Consider the following 11,107-nt stretch of genomic DNA (forward strand, 5'->3'; position numbering starts at 1 on the left):
GATACTAAATTATTATATCAACTGAGAAGCGCAACTCACGATAGTTAGCAACAAATGAGGCCAATTATCCCAACACGACATCAAAAAAAATAGACGGGGTTGCCTGTCTATTTTTTTGGGCTGTTTTTCTACATATAATGGCGCAGATAAACACTCCATTAATGCCGCATTTGCCGTTGGTGAAACTCGTTGGCTATTTTTCTGGCTGATATTTTTCACGCCGGCGGATATTTTTTCGCCTGGTTGGTGAAACTCGTCGGCTGTTTTTTGACAGAAAAATTGCGCCGGGCTGCTATTTTTCTGTTGGTAAAACTGGCCTCTGAATTAATAACTAGTTGACCTACTACGATCTGGTACGGTACGCACTACGCAGCCAGAAACAGCCAATCTGGTACGATTTGGATGCGATCCTGGTACGCTGTAAAATCTGGCCGCGGCAACCAGGCGGCAACACTGTTCCAGTTCCGGTTATATGGCCCATGGCCTTGGTTCCGGCAGTCGGCCGCCGGCCCGCGCAGGGCGCGGTTGTGTGCTGGTTGCAAGGCCATAGAGCTCCAGGTAAGGACACCAGCCGTTTGACCTTGAACGCCGCCGGCCGGCCGATGACGTCATTGGAGGCAAGCCGGCTCGGCGGACGCATCGAGCGAGCGTATAACGGAGGAGCGTTGGACGTTGCGGGAGCCGGGGAGAGATTTTGTTTGCATACCACCATTGTTACGAGTATGTTGATTGATCTAGACTGCATTCTTATAAAGCTCGACGCATCTTAGGCCTGGATGGTGCGTACATTCGTAGAACGGTCCGACGTCCGTGGTCGAAGCTGTCTACTCTACATGTACCAAAAGACGCTAAGACCGGTGCAATAACGGCGACCCGATCCCGTCCCTGGCGATTCTAGGACTCGTTAGGACCCAGGCCGAGTCTGACCCGTCTATTTTTAGGGAAGCGGGGTGGGTGAATTGACAACCGAGTACCGATGGTTAGAATTGATCCCGTCGTCGAGCGATGGTTGATTGACAGACAACACATGTTGTAGTGGGCGGATAAGCATCAGGGATAATGCCTGAACGTAGGCAAGCATAATTGGTCAGCCATATTGTTTAGGAATATAAAATCGTAAAGGAGGTCATTGAGGATATTATCTCTACATTACGAGGATTCACCACCAGTGAAAATTACTACTGTTAAAACCCTCGGTCCCGGGCAACTCCGGGGAGCTGCAGTATCCGGCGGCCACCTCGTCGACTCGCAGGTCCTGTGGGCTTCCGTGATGCTTCAGTGCTTCACCCAGAGGCACGGGTAGAGCAGTAGGATGTGGGGTGAGATGTCTGTACGCCTCTTCATTGTAGGTACGACGCATACAGCGCCCAGTCCCGTCGAAGCTCAGGGCCTCGGCTAAGGAATTTTGACTGGTGGGCCACTTGGGCAGCGACATGGACTGACCTTCGTAGCCATAGCCCCCCCCCCCCAATTTTCGGTTTCTCCCCAGATTTCGGCCACTTTATTCTGCAAAAAACGTCAGGATGGCATTCAAAAAATGTATAAAAAAAACGGGGCTCGACCCCCCCCCCCCACCCGACTCTTCAGAGAGAGAGAGAGAGAGAGAGAGAGAGAGAGAGAGAGAGAGAGAGAGAGAGAGAGAGAGAGAGAGAGAGAGAGAGAGAGAGAGAGAGAGAGAGAGAGAGAGAGAGAGAGAGAGAGAGAGAGAGAGAGAGAGAGGAGAGAGTAGGGACCCACAACCCTCTCAGTGGTGATACTCCCGCGGTGCACATAAAATCGCACAAGCACGGAATATATAGTCTACGACATATCGTAGTACATATCGACATATCAACATGTCGTAGACTATATATTCCGTGGCACAAGTATGCACACAATATTGACGCAGATTATAAAACGTTGGACGATAACTTACGGCCGTGAGTGGATCGCTCGCCGACTAGTCGGAGATTCAGAAGCGGTCGGACGGGATCGGGCGTTGTTGGGTGGATCGGGAGGAATTGTGAACAGCACGAGTGCAACTTTATATATAAAGTGGGTTGTAGCAGGAACCCCAAAAGGGGGTTGTAGCAGCAACCCCAACATCTCTGAAAATGATCATTAAGCCTATTGGTGTCGCATGGAAAATAATTGACTCAAAAGCCCAAGCGCACTGCGCAACCCTGATATTTTCTTTAAAAAAAAAAAAAACTAAGTTATGTACACGTTCACTTTTGGTGAACAGTGTCCCAAACTTCAGATTTCTCTTGGGTGTCTGTGTGGAAAATTCGAGCCGCCAAAATGTGAAAGTGGAAAATTATCCATTCTTATTCTTGAGTGTCTTCTTCAGCCCAAATGAGAAATTTTTGGAACGCTGACTGTGAACGGTTCGAAATTCGTCCAACTGGTCAGATGTGTGCAGGGGCGGATCCAGGAAAACTCCAAGGGGAGGGTCATGAATCGAAGTGGTGCCCCTACCTATACCCAAAATTAAAAACTCAACGGATTTCGTCCACTTCATTTTGGTGGTGCCCCCATTTTCAGTTTTTTTTTTTATTTTTTTATTTTTAGTCAGTATCTTAATTCTTAACTCTTACCCACAACCACATTTACCAATTGTAAGCAAGTATATGAATGTGTTATGTGTATATATGTTGTGGACGCTGAGTAGTGAGTACTTACCAGGAACGTTATCAGGTAAGCGAATCGTTGTCAGTCCGACGAACTTGACCCTGGCGTCTAAAGGGTCTGTCCTTGACACTTCAGGCTTGTCAGGGGCACCCAAGTCCTTCCAGGGACACCACAAACCTGCCAGGGGCACCTACGGCCTTGTAGGGGCGCCACAGGCCCGCCAGGAAGCAGGGGCACCACAGGCCTGCCAGGAAGCAGGGGCACCACAGGTCTAGCAAGTATACACGACAGGCCTGTCAGGGGCACAACGGGCCTGTTGGGCCCATGAGCACCCCTTGGGGCAGGGGCACCACAGTCCTTCCAGGGGCACCGCAGGCCTGTGAGGGGCACCAGCGGCCTAGCAGGGGTACCAGTCAACACAGGCCTGCCAGGGGGGCACCACAGACCTGCCAGGGGCACCAGAGGCCTGTCAGGAGCACCACCGACCTCGCAGGGGTAACTTGGGCCTGTCAGGGGCACCACGGGCCTGTCGAGAGGCACTTCAGGCTTTTCAGGGGCACCATAGTCCTCTCCGGGCGCAGGGGTAGCGGGGGCACCAGAGGCCTGCCAGGGGCACTACAGGCCTAGCAAGGGCACCACTGTTTAATCAGGGGCACCACGAGCCTGTCATAGCCAGGCATCTCAGGCTTGTCAAGGCCCAGGGGCACCACAGGTCTGTGAGTGGCACCAGCGACCTAGCAGGGGCACCAGTCAACACAGGTCTGCCAGGGGCGCCACAGACCTGCCAGGGGCACCACAGACCTGCCAGGGGCACCAGAGGCCTGCCAGGGGCACCACAGGCCTAACAAGGGCATCACGGGCCTGTCAGGGGCACCTCAGGCTTGTCAGGGCCCAGGGACCCCACAGTCCTTCCAAGGGCACCGCAAGCCTGTCAGGGGCACCAGAGGCCTGCCAGGGGCACCACAGTCCTTCCAGGGGCATTACAAGCCTGTCAGGGGCACCAGAGGCCTAGCAAGGGCACCACCGGCCTGCCATGGACACCACAGGCCTGCCAGGGGCACCACCGGCCTTGCAGGGGCGCCTCAGGCCTGTCAGGGGCACCACGTGCCTGCCGGGGACACTTCAGGCTTGTCAGGGGCGTTACAGTCCTGTCAGGGCCCAGGGGCACCAGGCCCGTGGTGTCCCTGCTAGGCCTGTGGTGCCCCTGGCGGTCCTGTGGTGCCCCTGTCAGGACTGTGATACCCCTGATAGGCCGGTGGTGCCCCTGGCAGGTCTTTGGGCCCCCGGGCCTCAAGGGGGGGGGGGCCATGACCCATGTGACCCCCCCCCTTGGATCCGCCCCTGGATGTGTGACTGCAAGCATCATACCGGTCGTAAAGACGCATAATATCGCTTGCAGACTTCAATCGGCTGGAAGTCGCCGACACTACCTCTAGTTTGACTCTGGCTTATATCGTGTCTATCGGCGAGCCGTCTGAGATCGCTCACTGGCCTCGGTCACACTTCACCGGATTGGACCAACGGACGAGAAACGGACGAGAACTGTCAGCGTCCGGTGATGTCCGTTTGTTTCCGTTGGACGTCCGTTTGTCATCCGTTAATATCCGTTCCATGTCCGGTGGTGTCCGGTTGAGCACACCGGACACCACCGGACATGGAACGGATATGAACGGATGAGAAACGGACGTCCAACGGAAACGAACAGACATCCCCCGGACATCACCGGACGCCGTCCGTTTCTCGTCCATTGGTCCAATCCGGTGAATTGTGACCGAGGCTTAGTCCACTTAGTCCACTATAGTTCACTTTTTACCCCAAGAGGATATTGCAAACAATAGGTTGAATTTTTTCACAAGAATATGTTTCACCGATGGGTACTTTACAGCCTGAAAATGTACGATAAGATCTGCTAATTCAATTTGAAATGTGAAAAATGTGGAAACTTTGATTTTTCGGAAAATTACTGGTGGGCCAAATCTTTGAGGCTGGTGGGCCATTTCGGGTCACTGGTGGGCCACTTGGCCCACCAGTTAACATGTTAGCCGAGGCCCTGTCGAAGCTCGATAATCGACCGTGACATATTCTTAATTGGCGGATCCAGGAAGCGGTCTTGAACACATCGGGGGGCATATACCCTAAAAAAGGTTTCTGTGCATTTAAAAAAAAACATCGGATTTCGATTCCTTGCGCACTACTGTGCACTTCGATCAATACACTTTTCCTCATAAAAGTTGTGAAGTTTTCGTTTTATTCTTGAAAAACGATTTCGGACGCTGCCCCGGATGTGGGCCTGTGGGGGATAACATTTGTCCCAAATGCCTTCCCTTGCATCCGCCAGCGGGTTGCCCCGCCCTGAGCTTAACTAAAAACGTCTTAAAATCCCACCAGAGAGCCGAATCCGATAACTCATCTCTGTCTGCCCGTCTTAATTACTACGCACCGTACGGCGCCCAGCCCCGTCGGAGCACTGAACCGACCGTGATATTTTTGGTTTTCCCCCATCCCCAGCTCCATTAGAAACGTTATCTCTCCCCATCCAATTGCTCATGATGTCATTTCAAATTCAATACCTACCTCATCTCTGTCTGCCCGCCCATTCATTGCACACCTTACGGCGCCCGGCCCCGCCAGATCCTAGCACGCTGAGTGGTTGCCTCCAGCCGCGTCATCGCGAGGCCCCGCGGGGCCCGCAAATGAATACATTGCGTGAATAGCCGTGTCGCCCCCCTGGCTGGTTGGCAGTGCGCCAAGTGGGCGCGCAATCGCAGACGTGGAATAAAGAACTCACATTATATCAATAAGTTTCGGAAGCTTTAATGTTTGCTTTTGAGCCTAGCATAATGATGTTCCTACTATTGAAACAAGAGTTAATTTTTAAAGCAACGGGATATCACAGTGATAGCAATATATGGTGGAGTGAGTCCAGGGCCTCGGCTAACATGTTAACTGGTGGGCCAAGTGGCCCACCAGTGACCCGAAATGGCCCACCAGCCTCAAAGATTTGGCCCACCAGTAATTTTCCGAAAAATCAAAGTTTCCACATTTTTCACATTTCAAATTGAATTAGCAGATCTTATCGTACATTTTCAGGCTGTAAAGTACCCATCGGTGAAACATATTCTTGTGAAAAAATTCAACCTATTGTTTGCAATATCCTCTTGGGGTAAAAAGTGAACTATAGTGGACTAAGTGGACTAAGCCTCGGTCACACTTCACCGGATTGGACCAATGGACGAGAAACGGACGGCGTCCGGTGATGTCCGGGGGATGTCTGTTCGTTTCCGTTGGACGTCCGTTTCTCATCCGTTCATATCCGTTCCATGTCCGGTGGTGTCCGGTGTGCTCAACCGGACACCACCGGACATGGAACGGATATTAACGGATGACAAACGGACGTCCAACGGAAACAAACGGACATCACCGGACGCTGACAGTTCTCGTCCGTTTCTCGTCCGTTGGTCCAATCCGGTGAAGTGTGACCGAGGCCAGTCGGTTACAAGAAAAACTACGAATAAAGAACAGACCAGTTCAGACGGTCGGGGATAAGCCTGCGAGCGATCTCAGACGGCTCGCCGATAGACACGATATAAGCCAGAGTCAAACTAGAGGTAGTGTCGGCGACTTCCAGCCGATTGAAGTCTGCAAGCGATATTATGCGTCTTTACGACCGGTATGATGCTTGCAGTCACACATCCAGGGGCGGATCCAAGGGGGGGGGGTCACATGGGTCATGGCCCCCCCTTGAGGCCCGGGGGCCCAAAGACCTGCCAGGGGCACCACCGGCCTATCAGGGGTATCACAGTCCTGACAGGGGCACCACAGGACCGCCAGGGGCACCACAGGCCTAGCAGGGACACCACGGGCCTGGCGCCCCTGGGCCCTGACAGGACTGTAACGCCCCTGACAAGCCTGAAGTGTCCCCGGCAGGCACGTGGTGCCCCTGACAGGCCTGAGGCGCCCCTGCAAGGCCGGTGGTGCCCCTGGCAGGCCTGTGGTGTCCATGGCAGGCCGGTGGTGCCCTTGCTAGGCCTCTGGTGCCCCTGACAGGCTTGTAATGCCCCTGGAAGGACTGTGGTGCCCCTGGCAGGCCTCTGGTGCCCCTGACAGGCTTGCGGTGCCCTTGGAAGGACTGTGGGGTCCCTGGGCCCTGACAAGCCTGAGGTGCCCCTGACAGGCCCGTGATGCCCTTGTTAGGCCTGTGGTGCCCCTGGCAGGCCTCTGGTGCCCCTGGCAGGTCTGTGGTGCCCCTGGCAGGTCTGTGGCGCCCCTGGCAGACCTGTGTTGACTGGTGCCCCTGCTAGGTCGCTGGTGCCACTCACAGACCTGTGGTGCCCCTGGGCCTTGACAAGCCTGAGATGCCTGGCTATGACAGGCTCGTGGTGCCCCTGATAGAACAGTGGTGCCCTTGCTAGGCCTGTAGTGCCCCTGGCAGGCCTCTAGTGCCCCCGCTACCCCTGCGCCCGGAGAGGACTATGGTGCCCCTGAAAAGCCTGAAGTGCCTCTCGACAGGCCCGTGGTGCCCCTGACAGGCCCAAGTTACCCCTGCGAGGTCGGTGGTGCTCCTGACAGGCCTCTGGTGCCCCTGGCAGGTCTGTGGTGCCCCCCTGGCAGGCCTGTGTTGACTGGTACCCCTGCTAGGCCGCTGGTGCCCCTCACAGGCCTGCGGTGCCCCTGGAAGGACTGTGGTGCCCCTGCCCCAAGGGGTGCTCATGGGCCCAACAGGCCCGTTGTGCCCCTGACAGGCCTGTCGTGTATACTTGCTAGACCTGTGGTGCCCCTGCTTCCTGGCAGGCCTGTGGTGCCCCTGCTTCCTGGCGGGCCTGTGGCGCCCCTACAAGGCCGTAGGTGCCCCTGGCAGGTTTGTGGTGTCCCTTGAAGGACTTGGGTGCCCCTGACAAGCCTGAAGTGTCAAGGACAGACCCTTTAGACGCCAGGGTCAAGTTCGTCGGACTGACAACGATTCGCTTACCTGATAACGTTCCTGGTAAGTACTCACTACTCAGCGTCCACAACATATATACACATAACACATTCATATATACTTGCTTACAATTGGTAAATGTGGTTGTGGGTAAGAGTTAAGATACTGACTAAAAATAAAAAAATAAAAAAAACTGAAAATGGGGGCACCACCAAAATGAAGTGGACGAAATCCGTTGAGTTTTTAATTTTGGGTATAGGTAGGGGCACCACTTCGATTCATGACCCTCCCCTTGGAGTTTTCCTGGATCCGCCCCTGCACACATCTGACCAGTTGGACGAATTTCGAACCGTTCACAGTCAGCGTTCCAAAAATTTCTCATTTGGGCTGAAGAAGACACTCAAGAATAAGAATGGATAATTTTCCACTTTCACATTTTGGCGGCTCGAATTTTCCACACAGACACCCAAGAGAAATCTGAAGTTTGGGACACTGTTCACCAAAAGTGAACGTGTACATAACTTAGTTTTTTTTTTAAAGAAAATATCAGGGTTGCGCAGTGCGCTTGGGCTTTTGAGTCAATTATTTTCCATGCGACACCAATAGGCTTAATGATCATTTTCAGAGATGTTGGGGTTGCTGCTACAACCCCCTTTTGGGGTTCCTGCTACAACCCACTTTATATATAAAGTTGCACTCGTGCTGTTCACAATTCCTCCCGATCCACCCAACAACGCCCGATCCCGTCCGACCGCTTCTGAATCTCCGACTAGTCGGCGAGCGATCCACTCACGGCCGTAAGTTATCGTCCAACGTTTTATAATCTGCGTCAATATTGTGTGCATACTTGTGCCACGGAATATATAGTCTACGACATGTTGATATGTCGATATGTACTACGATATGTCGTAGACTATATATTCCGTGCTTGTGCGATTTTATGTGCACCGCGGGAGTATCACCACTGAGAGGGTTGTGGGTCCCTACTCTCTCCTCTCTCTCTCTCTCTCTCTCTCTCTCTCTCTCTCTCTCTCTCTCTCTCTCTCTCTCTCTCTCTCTCTCTCTCTCTCTCTCTCTCTCTCTCTCTCTCTCTCTCTCTCTCTCTCTCTCTCTCTCTCTCTCTCTCTCTCTCTCTCTCTCTCTCTCTCTCTCTCTCTCTCTCTCTCTCTCTCTCTCTCTCTCTCTCTCTCTCTCTCTCTCTCTCTCTCTCTCTCTCTCTCTCTCTCTCTCTCTCTCTCTCTCTCTCTCTCTCTCTCTCTCTCTCTCTCTCTCTCTCTCTCTCTCTCTCTCTCTCTCTCTCTCTCTCTCTCTCTCTCTCTCTCTCTCTCTCTCTCTCTCTCTCTCTCTCTCTCTCTCTCTCTCTCTCTCTCTCTCTCTCTCTCTCTCTCTCTCTCTCTCTCTCTCTCTCTCTCTCTCTCTCTCTCTCTCTCTCTCTCTCTCTCTCTCTCTCTCTCTCTCTCTCTCTCTCTCTCTCTCTCTCTCTCTCTCTCTCTCTCTCTCTCTCTCTCTCTCTCTCTCTCTCTCTCTCTCTCTCTCTCTCTCTCTCTCTCTCTCTCTCTCTCTCTCTCTCTCTCTCTCTCTCTCTCTCTCTCTCTCTCTCTCTCTCTCTCTCTCTCTCTCTCTCTCTCTCTCTCTCTCTCTCTCTCTCTCTCTCTCTCTCTCTCTCTCTCTCTCTCTCTCTCTCTCTCTCTCTCTCTCTCTCTCTCTCTCTCTCTCTCTCTCTCTCTCTCTCTCTCTCTGAAGAGTCGGGTGGGGGGGGGGGTCGAGCCCCGTTTTTTTTATACATTTTTTGAATGCCATCCTGACGTTTTTTGCAGAATAAAGTGGCCGAAATCTGGGGAGAAACCGAAAATTGGGGGGGGGGCTATGGCTACGAAGGTCAGTCCATGTCGCTGCCCAAGTGGCCCACCAGTCAAAATTCCTTAGCCGAGGCCCTGGGAGTGACTGTGTAAAGTACAATCGTGAGCCATTGAAACTCACGGTGAACATGTGTTAAGTGTTATTGTGAAGCATATACATGTTCAGTTCTTCTGAATGCTTGAGACGAGGTGTTAGTATCACTGATGTTAGTTGTCGGACTTTCGTCCCCGTCTTGAGTTGATATACATGTTCACTAAAAAAGAAAACTGTTCAATACAGTTCAGCCTTGAATATTGTCGTTTGTATAGTAGTGATGTTTGGACGTATTACAATAGTCATTCCTGATTTCGTCTGGCATTTCAGGAATCGGATGATGATGTTATGGAACTACCTCAGCCAGCGCGACCACAGCCCCAACGGCCGCCGCCACCAGAGCATCAAAGGCGCATGCTGTATCCGGAATCGGAGTGGGAGAGGCCATCGCCTCCCCGTGAAGTTCAGCGCTCTGCCCCCAGTTCATCAGACGCAAGGTATTCAAGCAGCGCCATTACCATCCTTTTTTATTCATTTCATTTTATTCGTCCGGTTTCCAAGAATATTTCCACTCGTATGCATCGTAATCAACAGGGGCGTCGCCACGGATTTTTGACTGGGGGGGGGGACGGATTGGCTGACTAAAAACCCAAAAGTTAGTTAGTTTACCGTACAATTTCAGGCCTATGCACTACTTGTAACGCATACACAATACACATGTTCTCATGTTCTCGCGTGGAGGCGTTATTAGTCACACTCTTGTCTACCTGTGTATGAATTGGCGGCGCGAAGCGCCGCGAAAATTGGCAAAAACTCTTGGCAAAACAGTCCCAAAACGCATAAATTTTGCATCCCGCGTAATAAGTTTGATACCAGGACAGTTAGGGTCTGGTCACCGACACCAAGTCCAGCAGCCCTGCCTCTAAAAAATTGTGTGGTCCTCTGGTAACCGCTATCAACCATAGGTACAGCTTTTTTCCAACTTCTGTGCAGTGTAGCTGCAGGACTGCGGGGTCGGAGTCGACTTCGGTCGTAGTCGACTTCGGTCGTAGTCGACTTCGGTCGTAGTCGACTGTTTTGGTCCGGGATACGGAGTTGGAGTCACCAAAATCGTAACAGACTTCAACTCTGAAGTCAGAGTCAACGTCATCCCCGATGATGGGTCGAATAAGAGCTGGAGATTCTGTTGGCTGTGGTGATTGTACGAGTAGGAGTCATGGTAAGACCAATGTAGGTTTCAGAAAACCAACGTTGCTGGCGCCCGACACGGGCGGAATGAACATGTATTGTTCAAAACAATAAACATAATGCACTTGTCTGGAGCGTCGCCGACTACACGCCGCAGTAACACACCATAATCCTCTCTGCACACATCTCTACCTCTCAGTCTCCTTCCTCTAGCACGCGCCCAGACTGACCCGGCGAGCGGTCGGGTCACCGCCGCTCGCCGGGCCAGCGCCGCCCGTGGCGGGCGCCGCAACTACGGTTTCAGAAAACCAACGTTGCTGGCGCCCGCCACGGGCGGAATGAACATGTATTGTTCAAAACAATAAACATAATGCACACCCTTAGCGAGATTTCACTGTAGCATGCTATCGGTAAACGAATCGTGAACCTTGTTGTGGACATAATGGTCCATAAACACAGAGCGAGTCTTCCAACGGCCGAGTCTCTGCACGTCGT

At 52.7% G+C, this 11,107-nt stretch overlaps 1 protein-coding gene across 1 annotated transcript in view; it reads right to left on the minus strand.

Moving 5' to 3' along the window:
- LOC122384029 overlaps window positions 1–11,107 on the minus strand; it is a 100,062-nt gene that overhangs the window by 82,891 nt on the left and 6,064 nt on the right. The gene's annotated exons all lie outside the window — the stretch shown is intronic.

This window comes from Amphibalanus amphitrite, unplaced genomic scaffold (assembly GCF_019059575.1).
Source record: "Amphibalanus amphitrite isolate SeventyFive unplaced genomic scaffold, NRLGWU_Aamphi_draft 000180F_arrow, whole genome shotgun sequence".
NCBI lineage: Eukaryota > Metazoa > Arthropoda > Thecostraca > Balanomorpha > Balanidae > Amphibalanus > Amphibalanus amphitrite.